Genomic DNA, 14,192 nt, shown 5'->3' with positions numbered 1-14,192 from the left:
CTCCTGCCTCAGTGTTATTTTCATGAAGCCCCACAGTAAATGGGCCGAAAAGGGAGGATGTGGATTGATTTTGTTGTTAACCCATACAACGCATCCCAAGGGCATTGCCATTGTGAGTCTGGAAGGCCTACATGAGCCAAAGGAACAATCATGGTGGAATTTCAGATGATGTGGTTGAGGGGCAGGAGAACTTCGGCTCCCACTTCACACACCATCCCCCATCATGAGGAAGAGGGGGCAGGAGCTGGGGGGGCAGGATGGCTGCCAATAGGCTCACCTTCTTATAGCTTCATGATATCCATGAAAAAGAGTTCTCTTTGTCAATAGTTCCAACAAAAGTCTAAGTTGAATCCCATTGGTCTGGTTTGATTCATGTGTTCATCCCCACACCAATCACTGTGGCCGGATGGGAGGAATCTGATTGGCCACGACTCAGCGGCATGTCCACCCCACCTGGAAGAGGTGGACTGATTGTCGCGGGGGGCGGACTGGGGTCGTAGTTCTCAAAACGAGGGAAATGAGTAATCAGACAAAGACGGTAGCTCAGGACAGACGTTTGCACAGTAAGACTGGGTCAAAAAGTAAGCACCTTTGGAAAGCTCTTAATATAAATGACTAAACTGTCCCCAGGAGGATTTCATCTATGTGCTGCACATACGGTGCCCAAGCCCTGCTTCCCTGCCCCCTACCCAGAAAACTGTCCTCCCACAGAAAAAGGGGCTCTTCCCAGGAAGGGATTTTCAGGGGGCCTCAACCTCCAACTCCATCTCGGAGGCTGACAAATTGAGAAGGCTGGAGAATGCGTCCCTCACACCCTTTCACCTTCTTGTGGGAGGCCCCACAGCCCCTTCTGGTGTCCTCCTCTCTTGCTCCCCTCAGTTGTTGGCTGGAGGATTAAGGCAGGACCTGACAGGGCCTGGGAGGACTGAGTGGTGGAATTTCAGGCAGCCACCTGTGGTGGAGGAAATCCTACTATTTGATACCAGGCCGACCTGAGTTTGATTCCCAGCTTTGTCACATATTAAATATGTGGCTTTGGGCAAAGTACTTAATGTTGCCAAGCCTCGAGTTATTTTGACCATTAATTAATTTTTTAATTTTTTATTGTTATGTTAATCACCATACATTACATCATTAGTTTTGGATGTAGTGTTCCATGGTTCATTGTTTGTGTATAACACCCAGTGCTCCAGGCAGAACGTGCCCTCTTTAATACCCATCACCAGGCTAACTCATTCTCCCACACCCCTCCCCTCTAGAACCCTCAGTTTGTTGTTCAGAGTCCATAGTCTCTCATGGTTGGTCTCCCCCTCCGATTTCCCCCCTTCTATCCTTCCCCTCCTGCTATCTTCTTCTTATTCTTTTTTTTCTTAGCATATATTGCATTATTTGTTTCAGAGGTACAGATCTGTGATTCAACAGTCTTGCACAACTCACAGCACTCGCCATAGCACATACCCTCCCCAATGTCTATCACCCAGCCACCCCATCCCTCCCACCCCCCACCACTCCAGCAACCCTCAGTTTGTTTCCTGAGATTAAGAATTCCTCATATCAGTGAGGTCATATGATACATGTCTTTCTCTGATTGACTTATTTCACTAAGCATAACACCCTCCAGTTCCATCCACGTCGTTGCAAATGGCAAGATCTCATTCCTTTTGATGGTTGCATAATGTTCCATTGTGTATATATACCACCTCTTCTTTATCCATTCATCTGTCGATGGACATCTTGGCTCTTTCCACAGTTTGGCTATTGTGGACATTGCTGCTATAAACATTGGGGTGCACGTACCCCTTTGGATCCCTACAATTGTATCTTTGTGGTAAATACCCAGTAGTGCAATTGCTGGATTGTATGATAGCTCTATTTTCAACTGTTTGAGTAACTTCCATACTGTTTTCCAGAGTGGCTGCACCAGCTTGCATTCCCACCAACAGTGTAGGAGAGTTCCCCTTTCTCCACATCCCCGCCAACATCTGTCGTTTCCTGACTTGTTAATTTGAGCCATTCTGACGGGTGTGAGGTGGTATCTCATTGAGGTTTTGATTTGGATTTCCCTGATGCCGAGCGATGTTGAGCACTTTTTCATGTGTCTGTTGGCCATTTGGATGTGTTCTTTGGAAAAATGTCTGTTCATGTCTTCTGCCCATTTCTTGATTGGATTATTTGTTCTTTGGGTCTTGAGTTTGATAAGTTCTTTATAGATTTTGGATACGAGCCCTTTATCTGATATGTCATTTGCAAATATTTTCTCCCATTCTGTCGGTTGTCTTTTGGTTTTGTGGACTGTTTCTTTGGCTGTGCAAAAGCTTTTTATCTTGATGAAATCCCAATAGGTCATTTTTGCCCTTGCTTCCCTTGCCTTTGGCGATGTTTCTAGGAAGAAGTTGCTGCGGTGAGGTTTAAGAGGTTGCTGCCTGTGTTCTCCTTTAGGATTTTGATGGACTCCTGTCTCATGTTTAGGTCTTTCAACCATTTGGAGTATATTTTCGTGTGTGGTGTAAGGAAGTGGTCCAGTTTCCTTCTTCTGCATGTGGCTGTCCAATTTTCCCAACACCATTTGTTGAAGAGACTGTCTTTTTTCCATTGGACAGTCTTTCCTGCTTTGTCGAAGATTAGTTGACCATAGAGTGGAGGGTCCATTTCTGGGCTCTCTATTCTGTTCCACTGATCTATGTGTCTGTGTTTGTGCCAGTACCATACTGTCTTGATGATGACAGGTTTGTAATAGAGCTGGAAGTCCGGAATTGTGATGCCACCAGCTTTGCTTTTCTTTTTCAACATTCCTCTGGCTATTCAGAGTCTCTTCTCATTCCATACAAATTTTAGGATTATTTGTTCCATTTCTTTGAAAAAAGTGGATGGTATTTTGATGGGGATTGCATTGAATACGTAGATTGCTCTAGGTAGCATCGACATCTTCACAATATCTGTTCTTCCAATCCATGAGCATGGAATGTTTTTCCATTTCTTTGTGTCTTCCTCGATTTCTTTCATGAGTATTCTATAGTTTTCTGAGTACAGATCCTTTACCTCTTTGGTTAGATTTATTCCTAGGTATCTTATGGTTTTGGGTGCCATTGTAAATGGGATCGACTCCTTAATTTGTCTCTCTTCTGTCTTGTTGGTGTATAGGAATGTCACTGATTTCTGTGCATTGATTTTATATCCTGCCACTTTACTGAATTCCTGTGTGAGTTCTAGCAGTTTGGGGCTGGAGTCTTTTGGGTTTTCCACATAAAGTATCATAACATCTGCAAAGAGTGAGAGTTTGACTTCCTCTTTGCTGATTTGGATGCCTTTGATTTCTTTTTGTTGTCTGATTGCTGTGGCTAGGACTTCTAATACTATGTTGAATAGCAGTGGTGATAGTTGACCATTAATTTAAAAGGACAACTGTATTTCAAATACCCATCAAAAAAATCTGGTTTAAATTAGGCATCCAGTAAACATAAGGTTACTCTTATCATTAATACATATTATTGATTTGCAGTGGAATGCACTGTGATCAGAAACCTGCTTTGCTGGTTGACCTGTTTGCCAAATCCCTGCCCCTCTCTGGACAATGAGGGTTGGACTAGATACTCTGCCTGCTCTGAGAGCCTGTGATTTCCGAGCAGAGAGCATGGTGGAAGTCCGATGCCAGAGAGTGGCATGGTGTGCATGCACACATGTGTTTGTGTGTGTGTGTTTGGGGGGAGCATGAGTGCATGTGTCCCTTAGCATTAGGCAGAAATGTTACTCCTTCTGCAGGCAGAGAGCCTTCAGCTTCCTGCCACCAGGCGCCTGTGGCAATCACTTGCTGTTTTGGAGGAGTGGGCAGAGAGACCAGTCTGCAGGGAACAAAGGTTGTGTTACCAGTGAAGGCTGGTCACTTCCTCTCCCTCCCCAGCTGCTTGGGAGCCACAGGGGTTGGATGAGCACAGTGAGTCCTTAGCAACTCTATCTCCGTGGACAACGGAATAGCAGGCTCGGAACCTCCTGAGGGGTGCTGGCTTGGTGGCCAGGCCTTGCTGTCAATGCTCCGCAGCTAAATTGGATCCATTGCTCTGGAATCTGATATTAACAAATGTGTTCCTGGGGCAGCCGGTGCTTCCTACTGCAGGAAACTTCAGACCCCCATCGCAGCCCTGATGGAGGTTTTGGAGGGGCCCTAGGATGACGGGATCCCTGATCGTTTCTTCTGTGGGGAGGTAGGGGATGCTCTCTAGCTGGGCTAATTTACTGCCAGGTTATCGTATTCATGAAGTGTCTGGTCAAGATGATGGGCTGGATCGCTTGCGAAGGTACTTGAATCCTGCCTCTCCATCTTGGGAGCCAGCTCCAGACCAGCTTGATTTTTTGTGTATTAAATGTGCTTTCCTTCACATGAATCTCCCTCTTCCCCAAGGTGGGGAGGGTCAGACTGCTTAGAGCCAGGGAGTGGGGAGAGTCCAGGAGCCCAGGGACGGTGCCCCGTTGCCCTCCTCCATTTTGAGCTCTACTGGACATCACAGACAATCAGTCCTTCCTCTGCCCTGCTCCCTTCCTCCTTCCAGGCAGGCTGTGTGCCAGACAGTACCTAAGGAGATTCTCACAGTAGCCCTGCAAGGTAGGTTGTATTATCTGCTCACAGCAACTGTGAAAGAACCTGAGGAGGTCCCAGCAGCAGAGGCTGGTGGAGCCACAGTTTAAGTCGAGTCTAGCTGACTGCGGTGGAGGGTTTTCCCCACGCTTGCATGGCGCACTCGCTGTGCACTGGGCCTGGCACAGAGGATAAAGAGATGGACTAGAATCCCTGCTCCAGAGAAGCTGGCAGTGCAGGGAGGAGGAAACAACCAAAAGAGGCTGGAAATGGTGGTGTAGATGCCAACCCTGAGCCATCCACAGAGAGGTGATGACCCAAGGGCAGGCACGCTTAGAAACGGTGGCTTTCTGAAGTGAAGGGTATGATGACTCAGTGCAGCGTGAGATTCCAGGTTGGCTCTTGGATCAGGAAAAAGAAAATGCTTCAAAGGACATTAATTAGGGTAATTGATGGAATTTGAGTGTGGACTGTATTTTACGTCATAGTAATGGTAGTGTATCTTTGTAAAATTTCCTTACTATTTAAACTGTAGTCACGTAAGAGAGTGCTCTGCTCTTAGGAGAGTCAGCTGAAATATTTCAGGATGATGGGTCGTGATGGCTCCAACTTCCTGTCCAATGGTTCAGCAGGTAATCCTACCAGGTATATACACATAGAGATAAAGCAAAGTGGCAAAATGTTAACAACTGATGAATTTGGATGAAAGATACAGGGTATTCATTGTCCTGTTCTTGCAACTATTCCATAGGATTGAAATTCTTCCCAGTGAAAGGTTAAAGGAGTGGGAGCAGAGGAAGAAGGTGGTAATGGAGAAGAGGAGGGGAGAGGGCAGGGTCCTGGCAGTCGAGAGGGGACATGAGTCCAGGAAGGCAGCAGAAACTGTGAGAAGGTGGAGGTTGGCAGGGACATAGGGGTGGCTGAAGAGTGGTTTGGGGGGCCCTGGGGAGGTCGCTGCTAGTCTCTGAGGTTAGGGGGTGCAGGAGAGCTGAGGGGGGCAGGGGTGGAGGGTACCCTTTCAAAGTTTTCTCCAGCAACAGAATGGAGAACAGGTGGACAGCCAGGGGGAGTACAGCAAGGTTGAGCAAAGACCTTCTTAGGACAGAGGGCTGAGTCCTTCTCTAGGAAGAGGGGGAAAAGGCTGATGGGGGCAAAGAAGAGCTGAAGAGTCAAAGGAGCCCATGTCTGTTTCCGCCTCAGCTCTTACCGCAGTGTAGAATTCTCCTATCTTCAGGTATTCGTTATCTGCTGGTCTTTTCCCTCCACCAGGGTGTACGCCCCATGAAGGCTTCTGTGAATCTTCACTGCTTTATCCCTGGCACAGGTCAGGGGCTCAGTACTTTTGAATGAATGAAAAGGGGCCGGGGGGCAGATTCATTTGCTAGGGCTGCGATAACAAAGGCCCAGAGACTGGGCAGCTTACGTGACAGAAATATATTGTCTCAGGGTTCTGGAGGCTGGAAGTCCAAGGTCAAGCTGTTGGCAGCGTTGGTTCCCTCTCAAGTCTGGGAGGAAGGATCAAGCCTCTCTCCTTGGTTCACAGATGGTCATCTTCTCCTGTGTCTTCACATCATCTTCCCTCTGTGCACATCTACGTCTGTGTCCAAATTTCTCCTTTTGCTAAGGACACCAGCCATACTGGATTAGGACCCACCCTACCACCTTGTTACATCTGTGTTGACCCTGTTTCCAAACAAGGTCACATTCTGAGGTACCAGGGGTTAGGACGTCAACATATGGATTTGGGGGGACAGAATTCAACCCATCACAGATGGAACAGGAGGGGGAAGGGGCTGGGATGGCAGGGGAAGGGCAGGGCCCCGGGGGAAGTGGGGCTGGAGATGAAGCGGAGGCCGTTTGGGGTGCAGTGGGGCCACCCTGTTGAATATTAAGAGAAGTGAAGAAAGTCTGTCTGTTCTGTGTGGCCCAGAAAGTTGAACTGCAGCCAAAGGGAGGTTTTTGTTCCGTTGAAGGGAAACTTGTATGTTAAGAGATAGGAGAGTCCAAAAGCTGAAGGGAGGTGCTCTGGGAGTGGGAAGTGAGTGTCCCATCTCTGGGAGAAAGGCCAGATTGGTGGCACCCCAGGGCCAGTACAGATGGCATTTCAGCCCTGGGGATGGAGGGTTGCTCTGGACTGATGTATTCCTTCCTTCTCTATCCTTCGAGCAACTGCCTTAGGCCAGGCTTGGGGCTGCGCAGAGGAACCCCCGAGGACTGGAGCCCCCGGGCTGTCTAGCATCCAGCGAGTGGCCATCCTGGAAGTTCCTTCTGACCCCTGTACTCCTGCAGAGGTCTGGGGGCAACCCTGCATGGGACGTCAACCCCGCGGGGCCCCAGAACCTGGGCAAGACTGCCCACACACACCTTCCCTCTGAAATGCGACCTGGCTGGGCTGCTTGTGAAGTGCTCCTCAGGCTGCACCCCAGGGCCCCAGTACCAGTCCTGCCCCCAGCTGGCCCTGGGCAGATCAGGACACCTGGGCTTTGGTCCAAGTTCTGTCGGGTGATGACAAGCTGGGCCTCTGAGTGCCGAGGCGCCTCTCCTCCATAAGCCTTGGTTTCTTCACCTGTGTAAGTGAGAGCAGGGTTGTAAATCAGTGCGGGCGGATGGCAGGGTAATAGAGGAACACTGGAACGCAGTCAGGACAGATCTGGGTTTACCTCTCTGTTTTCTCACTTCTCAGCCTTTTGACCGGGCAGGTCACTTAACCTCAGTGAAGCTGTTTCCCATCTGTGAAATGGGCATGATACCAAGCCATTCTAGGGCTACTAACAATAGATTGGCCCTGGAGGAGCTCTTCTAGTGATCCATTTTGTTATGAATAATAGCCTAAAGACTATTACTAAACTCTGAAGGGCTGCAGACATGCTGATCATAGCTTTTAATAATCAACTTCAGACCATGAGCTGGAGTCATTTAGGAAGGAACCCTGGGGGTAGACATTACCTTGGGGGACCCCCAGCCTGGCTGCCTCCTCTTTCCTCATCTTTGCTGGCCTGGGAAGTCAATCTCATGCCAGGAGGGCTTGTGGGGGCCAGACAAGCCCCTCTGCTTAAGGGGAAGGCCAGGCCTGGCATTTCCCCCACATACGAGAGGCCATCTCTTCCAGAGGGGCCCAACCCTGCCTCATACCCTCAGTCTAATTGTGAGGAAAACATCGGGCAAATCCCAATTGAGAGACATTGTGTAAAATATATGACCAGTTCTCAAAACTTTCAAAAACTTGGTATTCGTCAAAAACAAGGGAAGTTTGAGAAACTGACAGCCATAGAGGGGCCTTCGGGAGCCTTTGGACACCATGACCAAATGTCAAGTGACGCCCTGGGTGGGCTCCTTGACCGAGAACAGGACATTAGGTAAAACGAAGGAAATCTGAGTAAAGTATAGGCTTCGGTTAATAATAATGTGTCAGTATTGGTTCATTAGTTGTAACAAATGTATCACACATACCTGAGATGTTAATAATAACAGGAGAAATTGCTGGTGGGGGTGTCAGGGACTGAATGTTTCTATCCGGCCCCCAAATTCTTTTGTTGATGTCCTAACCCCCAAGGTGATGGTATTAGGAGGCGGGGCCTTTGGAAGGTAAGTCGGTCATGAGGGGAGGGCCCTCAGAAATGGGATGAATGCCCTGATAAGAAGAGACACAGCTTTGTCCTGCTGTCTTCTCTCTGCTGAATGAGGGTACGAGGAGAAGGTGGCCATTTGCAAACCAGGAAGCAGGTTGTCACTGGTCATTGGATCCGCTGGCCCCTTGACCTGGGGCTCCCCAGCCCCCAGCACCGTGAGAAGTGAAGTTTTGTTGTTTAAGCCACCCCATCTGTGGTATTTTTGCTTGTAGCAACCCAAACTAAGACAGGGGAGTTTGGGGGGGGGCTGTCTGTACTCTGCACATTTTCTGCAAATGCAAATCTATTCTAAAATAAAAAGCTCTGGGGCGCCTGGATGGCTCAGTCAGTTAAACGTCTGACTCTTGATCTTGGCTCAGGTCTTGATCTCAGGGTCGTGAGTTCAAGCCCCATGTTGGGCTCCACGATGAGTGTGGCACCTGCATTAAATAAGTTAAGAGTTGCGGCGGGAGAGTGGCGGGCCCAGAGCGTGGCTCGTCCGCTCCGGTGGTGCCTGCTTCCCCGCTGCCTCCCGCCGCCGCGCGCAGCCAGTCCGAGGAGAAGCCCGAGGGGGGCATGAAGACAGACAACGACCACGTCAACCTGGAGGTGGCCGGCTCCGTGGTCCAGTTCAAAATCAAGAGACACACGCTGCTAGAGAGCTGGGGAAGGCGTACTGCGAAAGGCAGGGCCCGTCAATGAGACAGATTAGATTCAGTCTTCACGGGCAGCCAATTAACGAAACCGACACCCCTGCACAGCTGGAGATGGAGGACGAAGACACCATCGACATGTTCCAGGGGCAGGCGGGGGGCTTGAGGGAGAGCGGCTGTCTCTAAGGCACTACCTCTACAGGGACCGTCCCCTCCGTGCCGTCGTCCTTACATCTGCTGAAGGGTGAACGAGTGACCGCACCCATCACAAAGGAGCCTGCGGAAACCCGAGGACAGTCACCAAAATTACTTCCTTCTCTGTGACATTTTGCGAGGGCAACTCAGAACTCTGTCTGCCAGGGGGAGCCTGCAGCTGGAAGCGGGCCAGTCACACTTGTCTTTGTTGGGGTGAAATGAGTTGTGAGGGTTTGGGGGTTTGTTTTTGCTTTCATTTTTGTTTTTTTCTCCCCTCTAACTTTGCCCCCAAACTTGTCTGAATGTCCACTTTTAGTCTGGATGGGGATCTGACCCCAGGCGTTGATCCTTGGCCCCCCCGCCCCCTGCTTACTCCAGTCGAGAGTTCACAGCACCACAGTGGGGGTGCTTCTGCGGGACAAGTTTTGGGGGCAGTTTGGGGATGGGAGACAAACTCACTATTTTGTATAAGCATAGGTTTTTTAAACGCTAAATATTGCATTTCAGGATATGGTAAAGTTGAAGGGAAAATACTGGAATGCCTTTTAAAAGGTGAAAAGGAAAATAAGCAGGTCCTTCAGTAACGTGGCCCTGGGGTCAGCACCCACTGCCTGGCACCTGGGACCACAGAAACAGGCTTTCCCCTTAACAGAGATGAAAGCAGTGCCAGCGTGTCTCACTTGGTCATAGTGACGTGGCCTCATATTTCTCCTCCTCTGAGTAATTATGGTCTCTCTATAAAAAAGCAGGATTCAGTATTGCTGAATTTGCACTTGTTTTTGTGTGAAAGGCCTGCTTCAAAGTGTGTTACCCATGGAGCCCATGGAAAGGTGACTTCGTGTCGCCCTCACGGATTTGGGCTGTGCTGCTTTCCAAATAGGTACGGGACTTACGCTTTAGTACGTGATTTCGGTTCTGTGAGATGTTTTGGGATCCGTACCAACTAAACCGATAGTTTTCCTCCCGTCTTCGCGTATGGACCCACTGCTGCCTTGTTCTAGTCACAGAGCGTGACCATGACCATCATCTCTCGCTTGCCTGGAATCTCGCTGAAGGTGTTCGCGTTTCCTTTGTGTTTTGCTGTTTGGGCATGGGTGGGATGTCTGCTGGCTCTGTTTATTCACCAATTTGTACATTATTTGTTGTCCTTTGCTACTGTAAGCAGTAAATATAGTTTGGTATTCTGTCAAAAAAAAAAGTAAGTAAGTAAATAAATAGTTTACTTTAAAACAAGCCTGTTTTCAAAACAAAAAGATTGTCTGTGAAACGGTAATTATCTCAGGAAGTGTGGGAGTTTAGATGTTTTTATTTTCTTCCTTATTTTTTGGGGTAATTTTTGGTATTTATTTTGATAAAATTTTTAAGTTTGAAGAAAGAAAGAAAGGGTGGGAGGGAACAAGGAAGCAGAGCGGGGAGAGAGGCAAAGAGAGAAGAAGGAAGGAGAGAAGAAAGAAAAGAAAGAGAAGGGAAAGAAAGAAAAGAGGTAGAGAAAAGACAGAAGGGAAGAAAGTCTAAAGCACATCGGGCAAGCAAACACCAACCAGGGCAGCCATCAGTTGTCTAGGGGTGGGATGCAGGGGTGGGATGCAGGGGGGGTCTGGGTCCCTTCTTGCTAAAGGAGTCCTCAGAAGTGCAGGGGTGCCTCAGCCTGCTGCCACGACCTGGGTTCTTCTCAAACCCTAGTGCAGCTTTGCCCAAGGGCCTGAGCTCCCAACTGCAGCTCCATCTTGGGCCTCTGCTTCACCTGGGCAAGCTGCACCCCTGGTGGCAAGGGCGGAGCTCTGGCCAGTGGCAGGTGGACGACTCAGAACCACTGAGAGGACCAAAATATCCCATTGCCCTGGCCCGGGGCTTTTCAAGTTTTCCCCAAGGCCTCTCCCAGCCAGTGACTCACCTCCAACCCCTGTCACCCAAGAGAGGCAGCTCAAAGCTATGTCACCTACTGTCGGGGAGGGGGCGTCTGGTCTCTGAGGTCCACACAAAGCTTGAACCCCACTCTGCTCTGAGGGGTCCAAAGTTCTTCCCAAGTTTTGAGCCAATTCCCAGAGGCCTCACTTTCTCATGGTTGGTTTTGGCCTTTGCTCTTTCTTCTGCATTTGCTGTCTTATTCTGCACCTTGGGGATTCCTGAAGAAGCTCCGCACCTTGGTCGGTGTCCAGTTTCTTAAAAAAAAAAGCCAATCTCACCCACGTTCACAAGTGAGGGCTCATCTGCTGCATCAGGAGAAAAGGTCACACTGTGGACCGCACACCAAATTTTTCGCCAACCCTGCAAAATAACCAAGGGCCTTCACAGGGCGTCTCCCTGCTCCTCCCCTGCACTGCCTCCACTTCCCTCCTTCCCCTGCCCTGCACCCTGCTGTTTGAGAGCTCCCCCTGTTCTCCTTTACTCTGCTGGCCAGGGGGCTCTCCTGAGGCCCTGTTCTCCCATTTGCCATCCAGACCTCTAGAAATGCACAGAAACAGCCCAGCTGCGGTTCAACGGGAGCCACTCCCCGCCGGAGGCTCTGCTGCATTTTATTCAACCATTTGTATTAAACGAGACATACACAGTGAACAGGGCACATATCATGTGTGCGTCATTTGATGAATCCATAATTTATAATGAGTATATAATATGATGCATTTGTTACTAGCTCTCTGGCCAAAAAGTAGAACACAGCCAGTACTCAGAAACCCTGCTCCTGACCTCCTTCCCCAAGGAAAACCACGGTCCTGACTTCTAAGGGCATAGGAGGCCTTTGCCTGGCTCTGTTCCTCCCATCAGTAGAGCCACAGCGCCTGCGCTCCTCTGTGTCCGGCCTCTTCACCTCACTGCTCGTTGTGAGGCTCATCACGTTGTGTGCTGCTGCATACCATTGGTCTCTTTGCTGTGTGGTGTTTCATTACGTGACCATATCCCACTTTATCCATTTTACTCCTAATGGGCATTTGGGTGGTTTCCAGTTTGGGGCTATTATTTACATATCGTGCATACGCCTTTTGGTCTTTTGGTGACCACGTGCATGGATTTCTATTGGGAGTGGAACGGCTGGGTCAGGGGATCTGGAATAGGGGATCTGTTTCCAGTCTTCCCTAGTGGTTGTAACAATTTACACGCCTGCCATCAGCTTATGTTGGAGAGTTCAGTTGCCCCACAATCTCACCAACAGTGATAGCTTCTTTTTCGTTGTAGCCCCTCTGTTGGATATAGCCCTGGTGTGTTTGAAAATATTTTTTTTTCTTTTTAATGCCTTTTGACCTTCCCCCATGTCACCCGTGACCCCCATCCCTGTCTTTGGCAACCACTAATCTGTTCCTTGTGTCTATGAGTTTGGCCTTTCTTTTTTTTTCAGATTGCACATATAAGTGAGATCATACAGTAATTGTCCTTCTCTGTGCGACTTATTTCACTTAGCATAATGTCTTCAAGATCCATCCATGTTGTTGCAAAGGGCGGGATTTCCTTCTTTCTAATGGCCGAGTCACATTCCGCTGTATCTATCTACTGCATTCTCTTTATCCATTCATCCATCCGTGGGCACTTAGGTTGTGTCCATGTTTTTGCTGTTATGGATATGCTGATATCTGTGGTTTTAAACAGCAAATACGATTTTTTTGTTGACAACACAATGGCAAGAACCGCAGAGTAAGCACTAGCCATGAGCGGCTCTGTGCTGGGCACCTTCTGTGCATTATTGTCTATGGATGGACAGTAGGAGCAAGACTGAACTTGCCATGGCCCGTTGCTCTGGCCCCCGCCTCGCCTCCCACCATGCTGTCCCAGCTCTGTCTCGCGCCTCCTGGTCCTCTTCTACTTTCCCTTTCTGCCACCGTCCCTCCTGCCACAGGCTATTTCCTTTCCCTGGACCAGGGTTCACCCCTCCACCTTCTGGAAAATCCTCTCATCCGTCAGACTGCTGGTCACACGTGGCTTCCTCGGGACTCTTCTGCGCCCTGATGAGGTCAAGTCCCTGTACTGTCCACCCTCCTGGCATATTTGTAATTTTCCACGTCTGCACGTGCTTTTCTAATTGTCTCTTGCCTCCACCCGACCAGAAGCTTCAGGAGGGTGGAGGCTGCCTCTGGTTTGGCTCTCCCTTTTATCCCCAGTGCAGAGGCCAGGGCCCGGCACATCCATGGCTCTTGTATCAACTAGGATTTGGTGTAGCAGTGATGACTTACAAAAGTACACGCTTATTTTTGCCTCACGTAAACAAGGTCCAGAGGTAAGGAGAACAATTCCTCATCCTGTGACTATGGAACGGGGAACCCCATGATGATCAGGAACCCATGTGTCTTTTACTTTGTTCTTCTGCACGATCTACCCTTGGCTTCAATGCCATGGTCCATGATGGCTCTTCTAGCCGTCCCTGCCAAATTCCAGCCATCGAGGGGAGGGATGCTGACCCTCCTTCCTCATTGTAAAGATGCTTCCCAGGAGTAACATTTACCACTTTCACTTATATTCCCAAGTCCCATTACCATATATGCAAAGGAAATGGGAGGGATGTACTCTGTTCTAGGTGTTCCCAGTTAAAAGTTGGGGTTCTCTTTCCAGCAGGTGGAGGATAACCAGCAGTCTGCCATGGCCCTCAATAAATATTTATTGAACGGAGGGATGATCTCTATTTAATCCTCATGACACCCCTCTGAGGTAGGTGTTATTATCCCCAATCCTCAGTACACTGAGGCTCAGAGAGGTTAAAGCCACCTCTGAAAGATAGTAAATGGGTGACCCCGGAGGCCTGGGAAATCTGGCCCCAGGTTCAGGTAGCTGCTGGTCTCCTGTGGCACCCTGGACATCGTCTTACCCACTCTGGCCCTATCTTCCCATCTGTACAGTGAGCCTATGGGTCCTTTCAGCTCTAACCTTCTGGGGTTCCCATGACAAATCTGAGGTCCCACAACTGGGAAGAGCCAGAGCCTTCCAGTTCCCAGCATGGGGCTCCATCCAGGGGATGGCGGAAGTCTAAGGCTAGCTCTGTAAGGGGCTTGTCCTCCATCCCTTCCACTGAGGCCTCCCAACACCTGGGGAGGACCTGTTGCTGCCCTCATCCTCCCCTCACTTAGAGCCCCATGAGCCTCCATCATCCTGCTTAGCTTCCTACAGCCTGCTGTCCAGGATCCCCACCTTCCCTGCCAACATGGATCCCCAGACCCTGGGCTGGAGGGGCTGTTTCTGCCC

General features: G+C 49.4%; 1 pseudogene; it reads left to right on the top strand.

Moving 5' to 3' along the window:
* The first annotated feature begins 5,159 nt into the window (after positions 1 to 5,159).
* On the top strand, positions 5,160 to 9,017 carry LOC113935435 (annotated as a pseudogene).
* Positions 9,018 to 14,192: the final 5,175 nt, after the last annotated feature.

This window comes from Zalophus californianus, chromosome 17 (genome assembly GCF_009762305.2).
Source record: "Zalophus californianus isolate mZalCal1 chromosome 17, mZalCal1.pri.v2, whole genome shotgun sequence".
Classification (NCBI taxonomy): domain Eukaryota; kingdom Metazoa; phylum Chordata; class Mammalia; order Carnivora; family Otariidae; genus Zalophus; species Zalophus californianus.
The sequence above is the reverse complement of the archived record's forward strand: the minus strand, read 5'-3'. Positions and strand labels throughout refer to the sequence as shown.